Source organism: Lithobates pipiens, unplaced genomic scaffold (assembly GCF_037356315.1).
Source record: "Lithobates pipiens isolate NorthernLeopardFrog02 unplaced genomic scaffold, aLitPip1_a1.2 Scaffold_23, whole genome shotgun sequence".
Taxonomy (NCBI): domain Eukaryota; kingdom Metazoa; phylum Chordata; class Amphibia; order Anura; family Ranidae; genus Lithobates; species Lithobates pipiens.
Window position 1 is genome coordinate 94,548,353 of NW_027507785.1, and position 17,490 is coordinate 94,565,842.

Below are 17,490 nucleotides of genomic sequence, written 5' to 3' on the forward strand. Positions count from 1 at the left end.
TGGTTTCCTAATCTTGTGACTGCTGTGATTGTCTCTCGTGATCGTCAGTCGGTCCAGCTAGCTTCCAATCAGAAGCTATGAGAGAGAGCTGTTGGAAACTCCAAGCTCAGTCAGTGTGCTGGGAGCGCACAGTGAGTGCACTCTAAGGCCACGTACACACAGGCGGATTGTCTGCCCAACTTAGTCCGCTGAACCGTGTTTCAGCGGACAATCCGCTCGTGTGTGGGCTTCAGCGGACTTTTTCAGCGGACAGTCTGACGGACTTTGTCTTTCGTAATTTCCGTAATTTTGTCCGTCCAAACTTGGTTTTGTCCGTCCAAACTTGGTTTCAGCGGACAGTCCGCTCGTGTGTAGGCAAGTTGGACGGACTAAGTATGGTGCATGCTCAGAAAGGATTTACACGGCCGTAGGTTGCATTGCAGTGTATTGGACGTTGTTTTTCTAGTCCCGTCGTACGTGCTGTACACGTCATCGCGCAAGTTTTCAGCGGACTGTCTGTTCATCGTGTGTGGTCAAGTCCGTTCATTCAAAAGTTGAACGGACTGTCTGTCGGATTGTCTGACGAACTTAGTTGGGCAGACAATCCGCCCGTGTGTACGCGGCCTAAGGATGCAACCTCAGGCTGCTGTGGACATATATGTAAAGCAGCTGGGTGTTAAGGCATGAGACATCTGCTAGGCTGTCCAGATCTGACTGGCCCAGCAAATTCAGCCCATACGCTGACCATTTGAAGCTAAAAGAAGTCTCCAAGAATCTTAAAATGTCATCATGGAGTGTTTAGGTAACTCTTGCAACAGTTGAGGTAAAAGTGCATGCATCTAAAATCAAAGATTGCACCAATTTAGCCTGCATGTATACATTCTGCATCATACCAAAGTGTGCTTGATAAAAATGTGAGGTCATGTGTCCAAGTGCTGTCCAAATTGTAATAGAAATGGGTTTTTCAACACAATATTGTTTTGAAGCACACCACCAAATCCACCAAAGAAGTGTTCAAAAAAGAAATGAAGTGTTGTGGACTGCTCTAGTCAAAGTCCTGATTTGATTCCCATTGAAACTTTGTAGGAGAATTTGAAATGGGCAGGTCATGCAAGTGTAGCACTACCCCCAGAGGAGCTGCTTGGTTTGATGGGTCCTCTGTTCTCCCACAACTCCCTAAACTGCTCAGTTCCCACTGGCACACCTGGTTATAGATTGAAGTCCACTCATATCTGTGTAACTTAATTATTAACTAAACTGTGACAAGGCCAACCAAATTTTAACCAGTATTAATGGTGAGAAAAATAATGGCAGTTATAAACCCCCCCCCCCCCCGCCCCCACCGAAAAAAATAAAAAAGATGTCTTCTGCGCATACAACCATATAGGAAGTGGATGCACATGTTCCTGACAAGGGGTACCCCTAGAGGTGGCTGCATAGTACCTGGCACCTAATTGTCAGTGTTAGTCAGCTATCACTGGGGCCCTTCTGTGAGGTGGTGCACGATGGCTGGTGAGCTGCTAATTAAACACTTCAACACCGGCGTATTGTAATATGACGCCCGCAGATGGGATCTCCCATCCTGGGCAAGTGTCATATGACATCCTCTCATTCCCGGCCATCTAGGGGGCAGGCGTGCACACCCGCAGCATTGCTCGGGACCTCGTGTGCGTGCCCGGCGACTGAAATGTCCGCCGGGCACCCACGATTGCCCGGGAACACAGCAGGACCGTGGATCTGTGTATGTAAACACACAGATCCATGTCCTGTCAGTGGAGAGGAGACCGATGGTGTGTTCTCAGTACAGAGAAACACTGATCAGTCTCCTCCCCTTGTGAGTCCCCACTCCCACAGTTAGAATCACTCCCAGGGAACATAATTAACCCCTGCAGCTCTCCCTAGTGTTAACCCCTTCCCTGACAGTCACATTTACACAGTAATCAGTGCAATTTTATAGCACTGATCGCTGTGTAAATCTGAATGGTCCCAAAAATGTGTCAAAAGTGTCTGATGTGTCCACCATAATGTCGCAGTCACGAAAAAAAAAAAAACAGATCGCCGCCATTACTAGTAAAAAATAAAAAAAATGCCATAAATCGATCCCCTATTTGTAGATGCTATAACTTTTGCACAAAGCAATCAATATACGCTTATTGCGATTTTTTTTTACCAAAAATATGTAGAAGAATACGTATCGGCCTAAAAATTAGTTTTTTTTTTTTTTTAAATGGGATATTTATTATAGCAAAAAGTAAAAAATATTGTGTTTTTTTTCAAAATTGTCGCTCTTCTTTTGTTTATAGCGCAAAAAATAAAAACCCGCAGAGGTGATCAAACCACCAAAATAAAGCTCTATTTGTGGGGAAAAGGACATCAATTTTGTTTGGGTGCAACGTCGAACGACCGCGTAATTGTCAGTTAAAGCGACGCAGTTTTGCAGAATTGCAAAAAATGCTCTGGTGAGGAAGGGGTTAAAATCCTCAGGGGCTGAGGTGGTTAAGGAGCAGTGTCTATTTGCTGTAACTGTGAGCAGTAAAGGGTTAAGCACATTTGGTTCTGATCACCACTCCAGGGACAATACACATCCAGTCTGCTAATGCTCAGTCTCTGAGGTCTTTAATCCTCCGTGGCTCAGTCTCTCTCCTCTGTTCTATTCATACACATTTCTAGCTAATGTTGGCACAGCTTCAGTGTACAGTACATAAAGTGCTGTGTAAATTGTCAGCGCTATATAAATAAATAAAAATATATAAGCCCATTTGTGCTGTTCTTGCATTGAGACTACATTCCCAGATAGCAAGGATAACTTGCCACAAATATGTGGCAGTGTTGAACTGTAAGTCTTGTTAACTTGCTGCACATTTTCACTGGCAAGTTGTACACCTGCAGAACACTTGAAGCACAAGTTCTAGTTGGCACTTTTCCAATTTGTAGCAAATTTGCGTCGTAAGTCTCTAGCAAGAGCAAAGTTGCAGTGCTGAGTCTACAGCGAGAGCTCTGTGAGTTACAGTGACTCCTGTGGTGGGATGAGTATTGCACAATATAACTGAACCAGAACTTCCAGCAGACTTGCAGAATGTTTGCAAAGAAAGTTGATCTGGAGTCATGCAATGGGGAGTTTCTGCAATGTGCACACAAACTTGTGAAGCTTGGCAAGTCTAGAAATAGCTTAGCAAGTCCTTTTTCAAACTTGCAGCTCAATTGCTTGCTATCTGGGTTTGGCAACATCCTAATGATGCTAGTGTGAACAGGCCCTTATGGTTGGCCATAGTAGTTTGTTTCATGTGCATAATCCGGCTGCCCTCATAACAGAAATACTATTAATGCTGCAGAGCACTCTATGAACTTGAAGGTAAAAGACTGGCGCTGCCATCCTTGCAACTGTATGAGAATGGAGAAGGCAGGGCAGAATGATGTTGCCAGCCTATCTCAGGTAAGAAGTTGTAGCACTCAAGTATGTTTAGGTCATCTCATTGATCCCCTCCACAGAAGGCAACCAGCAGCATCTTTGAGGAAGAGATCCATGCCTGATCTAGCTAAAAACAGCAAAACATGCTTAACCTGAACCTATACTTCATATAAAATCATCAGTTTATAAAGGATTTATTGTTTAAAGCAGCCATTCTCACCCAGGGTTCTGTGGAACCCTAAAGTTCCACCAGAGGTTGCTAGGGGTTCCTTAAGCTGTGGTTAATTTACTTCATATCTGCTGGTTCCTGCATAGTTCCTGCATAGTTCCATGTTCAAAGGCACTTGACAGAGCCAGCAGCAGGACACAGATGATCATTTTGCTGTCTGCTAGGGTGGCATTCTGACCACCACTGTAAAGAGGATACCCTTCCCAGTGAACACCAAGGTAAGAGGGCACTGTTCTCACTGATCACTACTGTAAAGAAGGCATTCTGATCACCATTGTAAAGGTGCATTCTTTCTATTGATCACCACAGTAAGGAGGACATTTTTTCCATTGACCACCACTCTAAGGGGGGCATTCTCTCTATTGACCACCACTGTATAGGGAAGGGGGAGTATATTTTTGCTACTGACACCTGATTAGTTATTTTTTGCAGGGGTGCCCTGAGACCTGAACATTATTTCAAGTGTTCCTCTGGGGTAAAAAGGTTGAGAAAAGTTGGTTTAAATTGAGATTATCACTTTGTCTATCCATGTTACCTTGCACCTACAACTGATACTTACCTTCCCTGCACTCCCCTGGTGCACCCTCAAATAGAATACCCAGGTATTGCTCTCTGTTCAAGCATACACAAGGATAAGGACTTTCACCACATATTCACATGACAGGGCTTAGGACCGGTGACTGCATTTTTAGGGTACACAGCAATGCATCATAAAAAGGAAGGGGGTCACATACTTCCCAATACACAGAAGTTCCAGGTATTTTATAGGGCTCCAGCTGGTAAACACAACAGATGAGGAACATGTAAAACAATTATCTAGAATAAAAAGAGCAGGCCCTGAGGTCTTGATCACAGTTCATTGATCTGTTGCAGTGCATTAATACACACGAAAAACAAACCTGACCCTTTTTTGCAATGCAGTACACCACAGTGTAGGTTATGTGCAATGCGGTGTAGTGTATTGTGTATTGTACTCTACTGTACAATGCATTGGGGTGCTATTCACAATAAAAGGCACCCCAATTCACGTAGAGCAGTTGCTTTCCATGCTTTGTGGCAACATGCAATAACGGGCATGTTTTAGCATTTAATATTACAATACACAATTGTAAATAAGCCCTGAATGACTAAAGTGACAGGTTTACTTTAATATTACAGATTTGTCTTTGATCTTTATTAACTGACTATTTCGCTCTCAATGTACGAGAGAATACAATTAAACTGTGATTTGTGAAATTTAGGTCAAATTCACTTACAATGCTTGGATAGCAATAATTTAGAATCCATCCTTGTTTTTTAATGTTCCTGTTGTAACATTTGTAGTGATGAGATATAACACAAAAAGAGCTGGTATAGAATGTGAAGGGGCATGTCTCAGACTCAATTAGTACATACACAACCAACATTTCATTGCCCGTGGTGGTTGTGAATGAGATAGAACATACCCCTTTGAGCATTGGAATCTGATATATTTTTAAACGGTGCTGATCTGCAGCCAGGGTCAGTATTCACATGTAACTGCTCAGACTTAATCTGAATACAGTCCTTAGCGTTAATCTTGCTGGCTAAGTTGGGGCCGTTGTAGACATTGGCATGCATTATTGAGGTATGTCTATGGTGTGAGTGGTTGCAATCCTGCACCCAGTAGGTCAGGCTGAAAGGTATAGGTGATCTTTAAGATACAATTTCGGCAGTTGGATGATAAAGCAGGGCAAATTGGGCAAGTTGGGCCTTGTTCAGCAGCAGCAGAATGCTAGGGCAGTTGTGTGTAGTAGTTTGAAAACAAAACCTTCTCACAAGTGAACAATATAAACAATGTCAGTATTGCAGATTGACTGTGCGTCTGTGACCCCCTTCACTGCTCTCCCTTGGATTTCCTTCAGCGACTAGCCAAGACCTTGGAGGGGCCCCCCTTTGATGTACCTGCTGGTACAGGAGGACGCAGTTAGATTTGTGTAGTCTGGTTTTTGTTTACCTGGGGGGATAAACACCAAATAGTGGTGCAAACCAGATACCGTATGTATGTTGCAAAAGTGAAATGTGTAAATGTGTTTCTATTCAATATAGATTTGTTGAGAAAAGCATTTTTTTGTCCATTAGTGAAGGCATCCAGCATTTAAGATAATATGGTACAGCATATCCATATCTTAGGGTGTTTTCAGGTATGAATGGGATGTTGGCCATACACTGTTTCTTTTAAAGATAATGCATACAAAAAATTCTCACTGGCAATTTCAATGTCATTTGAAAGTGTGCTTTAAGTATTCGGTTTTTGGAGTGATTGGACTTTCTCAAATGAAAATCACATTCGCTGTTACAAATTTTATTTTTCCTCCTCCTCCGCACATCTATTTGACCCCATTAATGATTAGAAAATCAAATGAACATTCTCAAAATGAAAAATTTGTGAATGAAGTTCTATTTTGCATGTCGGAATTGCCACAGGACGATCGCCTTTTAGGATAGGAACTTTTCCCGACCGAAAAATTTCGAGCATGCTCTCAATCATTTGCTCGCTGGAATTCGGTGGAGCATACACACGGTCGCATTTTCCGCTGAAAAACTCTCATCAGTCTTTTGCGGGCCAAAATTCCGATCGTGTGTATGCGACATAAGTCATGAAAAATGCTCTAACAAAGACCCAAATAACAGTAAAAACTTTACAAGGGTTATAATATGTCCCACTTCATCAAAAAAACAACAAAACAAAAACAAAAAAAACACACACATTGGCTAGACATACACACACACAAAATGTTGCTACCAAGGATAAAGTGCAGAAACCTAGATGTCTGCACATACCTGAAGCAGCCTCCTCACCAATATACCAGAGTTGTGGGCTATTCTGATTGGACAAAGCACTGACACTTTCTGGTAGTGTTGACATTTAACAAACTCCCTCTTGCCCCCTAAACATTTCTATTGGTCCAATATTATGATGGGCTGCCTCACTGGCTAATAGGAATATGAATGAGGCAGGATGGGGTGGGCAAGCTTTGACCCTAACAGAAAGGGAACTTCAGATATGTGCAGGCACCTCTACCTGAAAGCAGCTTTTTGTTCTATTTACAGGAAGTATGGAGTTCAGCTATCAAGGTTATCTAAACCCAAGCATGAAAATGTAATATATTGCAGCTTTCAGGCCTTAGATGTAGTGGCTACATTAGTTTTCTACCATCTACAATTCAAAAGCTGGGCTTCCTCTATCCAACTGCTAATTAACTTGTTTAGCTGGTTAATAAAGGCTAGTAAAACACAAAATGATATTGGTAGGAAATGAGGGGAGGCAAGAAAGGAGATGACACAGCCATGTGCTGAACACAGAGAGGGAATCTGGAAGAAGACCTGGGTAAAAGGAAAGGGTCTCAATAACAACAAGAAGAAAAAGGAAGGTCTGTGCCAGAGGGAATTTCACACGATCTAAGGGGCTTCACCTGGGATGACACTAAAGCTGCACTATGATAGGATCTGGTTTCCTGCAATTGGTTGAGTACCTTGGAATCCTATTTGTTACACAAATTGTGTACTATAACCCAAGATTAAGTAACTAATTTGCTAGGAAGGTTAGGTAGTGTGTGCATGTGCAGTGTATGTATATTTGTAATACAGGCATACCCCACTTTTAAGTACACAATGGGATTTATTTACTAAATCTGGAAAGTGCAAAATCAGGCTCACTGGGCAGACCACTAGGGACAAAGGGGATGTGAAATAATTACATACATCTGTAAGATTACATTATACTGTATGTAATGTGTGTGTTTTACTTTTTGAATTTAGCGCCGTTCTCCATCCCTGTGCGTCGCAACGCTCGCAGGGAACGCAGCCCGGCGATATGATAGATTGAGCGGAGGGCGGCTCGCTTGTACAGCGGGGGGGGACATCACTGGATCCAGGGGACAAGGTGAGTAATCTCTTCCTGGATCCAGCGATGCGTTCCCGAGTCTGGCTCAGGGTTACCGCTAATGGTACTAAATTTTCACTCCGAGCCAGACTCGGGAGTACCGCCAGGGGGGTTAAAAGTGGAGTATGCCTGTACTCTGTGGGGTAGTTTTACTAAAACTGGTGCACTCAGAATCTAGTGCAGCTGTGAATGCTAGCCAATCAGCTTTTAACTTCAGTTCGTTCAATTAGGTTTTGGCAATAAAACCTGAAAACTGTTGGTTTCTTTGCAGAGTTGCACCAGATTTGCCCCAATTTCTCTTTCAATACGTTTTTATCAAAAAAATTTAAGGAATATAGTGTATAACTGTGGTCAGGTATAAGGATAAAAAATGTATCATTAACGACTAACATGTCGATTTGCACCCATTTCACATTTTTGAAACTGGGGTTATATTAAAAAATAGTAGACCACCTGACCTTTTTTCTGCCATCACTCTTCTATGTTTCTAAATATACATTGTTAGTAGACTTACACAATAAGTACATTCAAAGCAGCTCCATCCCAAAGTGATGTGTAAACTGAGTGTAGTAATTAATATTACACACATAGAGCATGGGAAGTCTGTAGTAACATCATAGAAAGCTGTGAGGCCTACTAATCTTGTAATACTTTTGATGCATTGTCGTTAAGACATCTTACACATCATAGTTTTTGTGATATTGTGTAAAATAGGTCAGAGCTGTTTGTCATCTGTGGCAAGCATGCATGACCTTGGTGAAAAAGATTGAGAACCAGTGACCTAGAGAAATGTTATTTTGACAAGTCAGCTGGGGAATTGAAAGACAATTTTTGATTTTTAAATCTTTGCATTGTATACCATGTAGGTGGAAACAGAGGTTGCTATTTGCTCAGTGACTGTGCAAAGTTCAGACAGGACCAAAGCTCCAGGTTCTAATATGAAGAATTCAGAATCTCTGCAATCTTACCACCACTGTAGACCAGACTTTACATCATATAAAACAACTACATTTACAAGAATAATGCTGTTTTGATTTTTATAAAATAAATTGAAATCTAATCACTAATGCCTCACCAAGATATAATACGCTAATGTGATTTTAAAAGTCATTTTCAATTATTTGAAATCAGCAGCTTTCATAAAATAGTCTCTGGTGATCCTGCCAATAAGATCCTTGTTTAGGTACTTGTTGCTGCAGGAGCACAACTGGGAGACAAAGACAGAGGGGTTGATTTACTAAAGGCAAATAGACTGTAGTCTCTCTGCAAGAGCGGGTGCTCCAGAGCTTAGTAAATAAGCAGAAGTTCTGCTGATTTCCATCACACAATCATGTGCAAGCAAAAATTCTTTTAATTCTCCTTGCATGTGATTGCAGGGGCGGCCCTTCCCTTAACCCCCCTGATGGTATTCCCAAGTCTGGGTGGAATTTTTATACCAAGAGCGGTAACCCCGAGCCAGACTCGGGACTGAATCGCTGGATCCAGGAGGAGGTTTACTTACTTTCTCCCTCGGATCCAGCGTTGTCTCCCCGCTGTACGAGCGAGCCGTGTCTCGCTCGATCTATCACGGAGCCGATCTCCGTGCCCTGCGAGCGTTGCGACGCACGGGGACGGAGATCGGCGCCAAATTCAAAAAGTGAAACACACAGTATACATACAGTATAATGTAATCTTACAGATTACATTACTGTATGTAATAATTTCACATCCCCGTTGTCCCTAGTGGTCTGTCCAGTGTCCTGCATGCAGTTTTATATAATAAAAACTGTTCTTTATGCCTGGAAACTGGAGATTGTCCATAGCAACCAAACTGTCATTTTACATCAAAAATGGTTTTAGACCAGCTAGAAAACAGCGATAATAAATTGTAATCACTCGCAGAATTGAGCGATAGTGATTTGTGGGGAGATCCGTCATCAAATATTGAAAAGTAACGACAGTGACAATTCTGCAACTGAGCAAATTTCAGTGTTTTTGATTTGATTACATTATTGAATAATTTTTATTATTGTTATATTATTATTTGGTACAATGATTTATAGTTATTTATTATATTATAATTTATGATTTCATTTTTCAAACATTATCATACCCGGGATGTCTGCTAGACTCTGGTTTGGACAGATTTAAGAGAGTTTTTCCTAAGAATTACAGGACTACAATATAAAACGCCAAATTTTCATGCAAAATAATGGTACCGCTTTTAGCACCTAAAAACTGAAATAATCGTACCGCCAGGGAGGTTAAGGGCACACAGGCGCCACCCCCTCTATCATACCACCACCCTATATGTATAATGAATAGATTCATGCATTGCATGAATCTATCCATGGCCGGCGTGGCCACCCCCTATTCAGGCATCTGGACCTTTTTCGGACGCCGGGTGCCTGAATTATAGTGGTGGGGGGGTTTTTTGAAACCTGATTAGAGCCATAGGCTCTAATAGGCTTAAAAATAGGTGGACTCAGAGCACAGAGCATTATGTCAGAGCTCACCAAGGTGTGTTTTTTTTTTGATCAACAAAAACTAAATTTTATTGAAGAGAACACAAGGCATTACATGGTATATGTTACACAAAGATAGTGTCAAGAGCCTTAATTCTCACAACAATATAAAAGTGTCGTCAATTTTAAAGACAATATTGTCATCATACAACCATGTAGATAGAGCATTTCAATGGCCTAGTGTTCATTCATCAAAAAAAAACACAAAATTAAAGTAAGAATTGAAAATAAAAATAAATTATTAAACCAATCAATGACATATCGCCCGATATTCACAACATATTACACAGCTTGCAGATTACAGGGAGTCCTATGCATTAGCTCTGCAGTGCATGTGATGTCAGATCCCCACGCCCTGCCTGCTGGAGCTGAGAAAAATCTTTTCATCTGTGTTTTAGAAAGCTCTACAGGAGAAGCTGCAGATAAAAAGGTACAACTTATGTAGGAGGATTTGATTTAGGATGCGCCCATAGATCAGTTGCCCCCATCAGAGTCACCCAATAGATCAAATACCCCATCAGAGTGCCCCAACAGATCAGTCACCCCCATTAGAATACCCCCATAGATTGGTAACCCTTAGCAGAGTACCCCCATAGATCAATTGCCCCATTAGACTACCCCCAAAAATCAGTGTTACCCATCAGAAAACCCCCATAGATCACTTGCCACCATCAGAGTGCCCCCCTGGATCACTTGCCCCATCACAGTGCCCCCCATAGAGTAGTTGCCCCCATCACACTTCCCTCAAAGATTAGATGCCCCATCACAGTGTCCTCATAAATTAGTTGCACCATCACAGTGCCCCCATAGATAAGTTGATCCATTACAGTGCCCCCCATAGATTAGTTGCCCCATCACAATATCCCCATAGATGAGTTGCCCCATCACAGTGTTCCCATAGATTAGCTGCCCCATCACAGTATCCCCATAGATTAGTTGCCCCTATAGATCAAAGGCCCCATTACAGTGCTCAGTGTACTTGTAGGTGAAGTCCCTGTAGCCTAGCAGGCAGAAAGTGGGAGCCTGGAGTAGAAATGTCCTGCAGCACATGAGGCATGCATGTGACATCATTGGCTTGTAGGGGTGACGGCATCCCTAGCAACCAATGACTGCTGCTCTCTGGACCACGACTTGTGGGTGGTCTGTCATTTCAGTGAAAGCTCTATGAACCTATGAGCCTGTGCAGGAGGTGGAGTCAGGGGCAGTATGTTGGAGGAGACTCACCTATCTCTCCACATATGAAGGAAGATAACAGGATTCACAGACGTGGGCGAAGCAGAATAGTTAGGGGCGGTGAATATGAGTATGAAGTAATCACTCTACTATAGTGTTGTGGGGGAGGTTCTAGGAGAGGTAGCCTGCAGCTGTCACCTGTGCCCTGCCCCCCAACATAGTGCCCGGGTCATGTGACCCTTAACTCCCCCTTGTCCTGACCCTGCTTCCAGTAGTATAAGGACACACTAAGGACAACCCCCCCATGAATTGTAGTGATAATCAGACACAAGACTACCTTCATATCTGGTGACACGGAAGCCTCAAGTTTTTTGTGCACTTTTTTTTTAGGGCATACTGGAAATGAAGGCAGAATCACATGATTCTGCCTACGATTTTGATATGCTCAGATGTGAATGGGGCCTAAGTAGTGCATCAGTCATGTGCTATATTGATCTACTGAATATACTTTACCCTATCCATAGAGGGAAGGATCTGTATGTAGAATTGCTCAGGACCGATAAAATTGGAACATCGAACAAAGCAAAAAAAAAAAAAGAAAAACAGGAGAGCCGAACAACACTACATGCTGCTGTAACGTATTTCTTCGCTGTATACTGAGTCTGCTTGAGAAAATTGCCATTAATGGTGACTAAATGCATCACAGCAGTTTGCTGTATTGATCCACCATATCAGTTAGCCTCCATTCACCTCTGCACATTCCAGTAATGCGTAAACATATGCATGTTTCCACACGTTCCCCAAACATGCAAAAAATGTGCGGTGCGCTTGCAGTGCCATTACTGGTTAATGGCACCCCAAACATCAGAAGCCAATGCGTGCTTTGCAACATGCAAAAACACACAATAAATGCCTCAAAATGTGTGGTAAATAAAATACACGATCCGGAACCAGCCATGAGCTACTTTGCTGCGACTGAAATTAATGGGCAGCTCTATGCTTGCCATGCAAAAAAAAAAAGAAAGAAAAAAATGCACATTTGCCATACAGGCAGTGGCAGAATTACCAGGGTCATAACAGTCCCACATGAGATGGGGCCCTGGCATTCTGTCACTGTCGGGGGGGGGGGGGGGGGGGGCACCTTCAGGACACTAAGACAAGCGCTTTTGGGCTAAGAAATGAAAAATGCCTCTCCTTCCTCTCCCGCCTCTCCACAAGCCCCAGTGTGAAAGCCCAAGTGCTTTCACACTGGGGCGGTGCGCTGGTAGGACGTTAAAGAAAGTCCTGCAAGCAGCATCTTTGGAGCGGTGGAGGAGCGGTGTATACACTACTCCTCCACTGCTCCTGCCCATTGAAATGAAGGGGAACCGCTGCCTAAGCGTCCGCAAAGCGATTCAGCAGCGGCACTACACTGGCGCATTTAACCCTTTATTCGGCCGCTAGCGGGGGTTAAAAGTACACCACTAGCGGCTGAATAGTGCCAACAAAACTACGGTAAAGCGCCACTAAAACTAGCTGTGTTTTACCGCCAATGTCCGCCCGCCCCAGTGTGAAAGCAGCCTAATGAGGAAAGCTGCTGGACCTGCATCCCTTTAGACATGTTCCTATTGGGAGTATTTCACCATAACTGACATTTTTGTTGCAGGGGATACCAGGAATCTGAATTGTATCTTAGGGCAGACTTCCGGGAAAATCGGTGAGCCAATCACACAAGCAGGTAACTATGTTTCTGGGGGGGTGTTCTGTACACATTCTGTGCACAGAACACCTCCAGATAGCCATATTGCATTGCATTTTCAGCAAATCACGGAGGCTGCACATTGAAAAGGAAAGGTGATTTTTAATAACATTCAATAATAAGATGACTTGTGTCGTAATTGTACACGCTATATTATGTTTTCATTATTTGCTATTTTTTTTTTCTTCCCACGAACGTGGAGTTACCCTTTAACCATTCACGGAAAAAAAAGCAACACCTAATATAGGTTTTAACCCTTTCTTATTTAATCCAAAATGAAAAAAATATTTTTTTTTTGGCTTTAGATATTCAGTAGCTCAACTTTACATTACAGCTTTTCTTTGCACGTGCTTGCAATTCATTTTGGATCTGGTACACTGGATCTGAAGTTCCCTGTTTTTTTTGTAACTTTTTTTTTTTCACCTTTTTTTAAACTTTAAGCCTTTAAAATTGTCTCACAAGTTTCGAACAATATATGCAATCACTGTCTAGTTTTAGAACTCCTAATTCCATGGCCTCAAAAATGTTCTATTTGACAATTATATATTAAATTATTAAGCAAATTAATGTACCTTGTTGAGAATGTCTGATTGAAACACTTTCATTGTATTAGACTTTAATAGGTCTTGCTAAGTGGGACTGATGTTTTAAAGTGACTGCCTTGACTATACATTAGTGACCTAATCTAATTCACAGGAGTCAATTATCTGCCTGTGTATTATAATCTTTTGGAAAGCTCAGTGATAGAGTAATGACAAGCTGTAACCAAGGGTGGTCTGTGCTCTTGAACAAATAAAATGACAAAAGGTCTGATGGCCTTTTACTGTGGAGGACAAAAGAATGAATTACAACTTCCCTGCTGCACAATTTTTCCAAATATATTCATGAAGGCCAAACCATTGCTACTCTTGCAGTTCTTAGGGAATAGTGGGCTAGATGGGAAAACATGAACATAAACAACAATTCAACAGGTTTTTTCTTTGTTTTAACCATTTCACTGCTGGGCTTTTTTCCCCCACATATACTAAAATGCACATTACTGACATAATAAAATGCAATTAAATCCCCCCAAACAATATGAAGTTTCTTAAAGTAGAGGATCAATAGAATAAATGGATGACAGTCACAGTATTTAACCACCTCTGCCCGGGAAGAATATACCCCCTTAATGACCAGGCCATTTTTTGCAATCCTCGCTTTTAATGGACTACTGCATGGGCGTGCAACGTTGTACCCAAACAAAATGTATCTCCTCTTTTCCCCACAAATAGAGCTTTCTTTTGGAGGAATTTGAACACCTCTGCGGTTTTTATTTTTTGCGCTATAAACAAAAAAAACGACAATTTAAAAAAAATGTTTTTTTTTTACTTTTGGCTATAATACATATTCGATAAGAATATGTAAAAGAAAAATGTATTCATCAGTTTAGGTCAATATGTAAATCCCAATAAGGGTATATTGATTGGTTTGTGCAAAAGTTATAGCGTCTACAAAATAGGTGATAGATTTAAGAACTTTTATTTTTTTTTAATGGTTTTTACTGGTACTGGCGGCGATCTGTTATTTTTAGCGGGACTGCGAGAAATATGACCCCGAGTGGCACTTTTTGGGGACCAATGACACCAATGCAGTGATCAGTGCTAAAACAAAAATGCACTGATCAATGTATAAATGTCGCTGGCAGGGAACGGGTTAACACTAGGGGCAATCAAGGGGTTAACTGTGTTCCCTGGGTGTGTTCTAACTGTGTGGGGGATGGGCTCACTGGGACAACACAGAGATCGCTGTTCCTGATTACTTGGAACAGCCGATCTCAGTGTTGTCTCCTGTCAGAACCGGGATCCACCTTGTTGGCATTGGCAAATCCCCATTCTTCCTCTCCGTGGAGTGATTGTGGGTTTTCAGCTGACATGGAGTCCTCGAGACCTGCGTGTGCGCTCCCCCGGTGTGCAGTGAGTGCGTGCGGACCCACAGTATCTCAGCCGGGACGCCCTGCCGCAGTATATGCATGGTGGTTTTTCCGGAAGTGGTTAACCAGTGGCTGGGCAGAACATTCACCATTCTGGGTGGATGTCGTATGAGATCCTCCAGGACCGTGTTGCGACGCAAACTGGCACTGATGACTGATCAGTGTACTGCCAGTACCATGTGATCGCTGTGACCAATCACAGCAGATCACGATAATTGTACACAATGGATGGCTTTCATTCATGTGATTCATTACTATTGTGTTGATCTCTTTCACGGTGATCACATGGTACAGACAGGGCCAATCACAGCCCATCTATATCATGTGATTAGCTGTGGCCAATATGTAAAATAGTACACACTGAATGAATCTATTTCACTCAGTGAAAACGTTTGCTTATAACAGTAAATTTATACTGGTATAAGCAATCACAATGTGTAAAAAAAAAAAAAAAATCCTGATCACTTCCCCATAGTATATTGATAACACTGTACACCGCATCAGTTATATGATGACACTGTACTGCAGTGGTGAAAATATGTCAACAAAAATTGTGACAAAACATTACAACTTCAGAAAACTTGAAATGCCTCTTACTAAATACCTTGGACTGTTTCCTTTCCAAAAATAGGTCATTTAGGGGAAATGTATACCGTCCTGGTGTTTTCAGGCTCCGAGAAATGAGGCTGTCAGTATAACAGGGTTAATCAATTTTCAAATATACAGTATATAGCATAGTTTGTGGACATTTCTATAGACTAAATAATAAAAACTGATTTGAGTTATTTTCACCAAAGAGCTATAGAATATAGTTTGACCTAAATCTATGAAGAAATATTATCTATTTGTAAAATGTTAAGACAGAAACAAAGGAAAAAAACTTTTTTTTTTCAAAACTTTTGGTCTTTTTTCATCTATTTAGCAAAAAAAATAAAAGAAACCCAGTGGTGATTAAATATCACTAAAAGAAAGCTTTAGTTGTGCGAAAAAAAAAAATTATAAAAATTTCATATGGATAATAGATACAGGATATTGATACAGTGTTGCATGAATTCTCATTCAAATTGCGACAGAGCTGAAAGCTGAAAATTGCCCTGCGCAGAAAGGGAGTAAAAGCTCCTGGTATAACTAAGATCATCAACTATAATACGATCACTGGACAGTGATCTTGTTGAGCTCCTTGTAGTCAACACATGGCCAGAGGAAGAGGTCCTTCTTCTCAATGAAGAAAATGCCTGCTCCTGCGGGTGAGTAGGAGGCACAAATGAAACCCTTGGCCAGGTTCTCATCAGTGTATTGCCTGAGAGCTTCCAAATCAACCTCGGATAATGGAAGATGCGCCCAAAAGGAATCTCTGCTCCAGGAAGCAACTCAATGGGGCAGTCATAGGGCCAGTGCGGAGGCAGGGTATCAGCTTTCTTTTTGTCAAAGACGTCAAGGAAGTCATGATAAGCTGGGGGAACAAGCTGACTGGTATCTGTTGAAGGTTGAATAGTTAGGCACGCAGGAGGGTCAACTTGTATGGGAATGCCACAGTGTTGGCAACAGTAGCTGGAGGAAAATGTGACCTCCCCTTTGGACCACCAGTTGATTGATGGGTTGTGGGCCTGCAGACAAGGAATCCCCAGGATGACTGGGAAAATTGGAGATCTGATAATATCAAAGCGGAGGAGTTCCTAATGACCAGTGCCATCAGCGTGGTGTATGTCCAGTCTTTTTTTCTTGAAAAGGAGAGGAATATGTAATGCCACGTACACATGGAATTCCGGCCAGAAAAAGACCGATGAGAGCTTTTCATCGGAAAATGTGACAGTGTGTATGCTCCATCGGAATTTAGCTGTCTGAATTCCCACCAGCCAAAAATTTATAGCATGTTCTCAATTTTCCCGATGGAAAATCTTTCTATCGGTAATTTCACGCATGCTCAAGTTCAACTACAAGACAGAAGCTATTGGCTACTGGCTATTGAACTTCCTTTTTCTAGTCGCGTCGTACGTGTTGTACGTCACCGCGTTATAAACGATCGGAATTTGGTTTGACCGTGTGTAGGCAAGACAGCTTGAGCCGAATTCCGTCAGAATTCCATCAGGTAATTTTTTCCAACGAGAATTCCGATCGTGTGTACACGGCATTAGTCTTTTGCAAGGTTATTATCTAAGAAGCAGCTGCATGCTCCTGAGTCAATGATTGCCCATAATTTGACCTCCTTTCCAGCCACCTGCAAAGAGATAGGAAAAATTATGTGAGTAGACACAGTCTCTGATAGCTGGAGGTATGAGGGATATAGGTGCCTGGACCTACATGGCCGGATGGGACAGTTACGTAGGAAGCGACCTGCAGCTCCACAATAGATGCATAGGTTGTTTTGGTGCCTACGTTCCCTTTCTTTGGGGCTCAAAGAGGGTTGGAGTAGACCTATCCGCATAGGCTCTACATCAGATGTATTGGAGGTTGGAGGAATGGAGCCAGGGACTGCTGGGGCTGGGACTTTGGGTAGTACCCAAGTTGGCCTAAAGTTCTCCGCCTGTCCAACTGAATAGAAACTTGAATGAGAGCCTCAAGTGTAGTGGAAGACTCAGACCTGG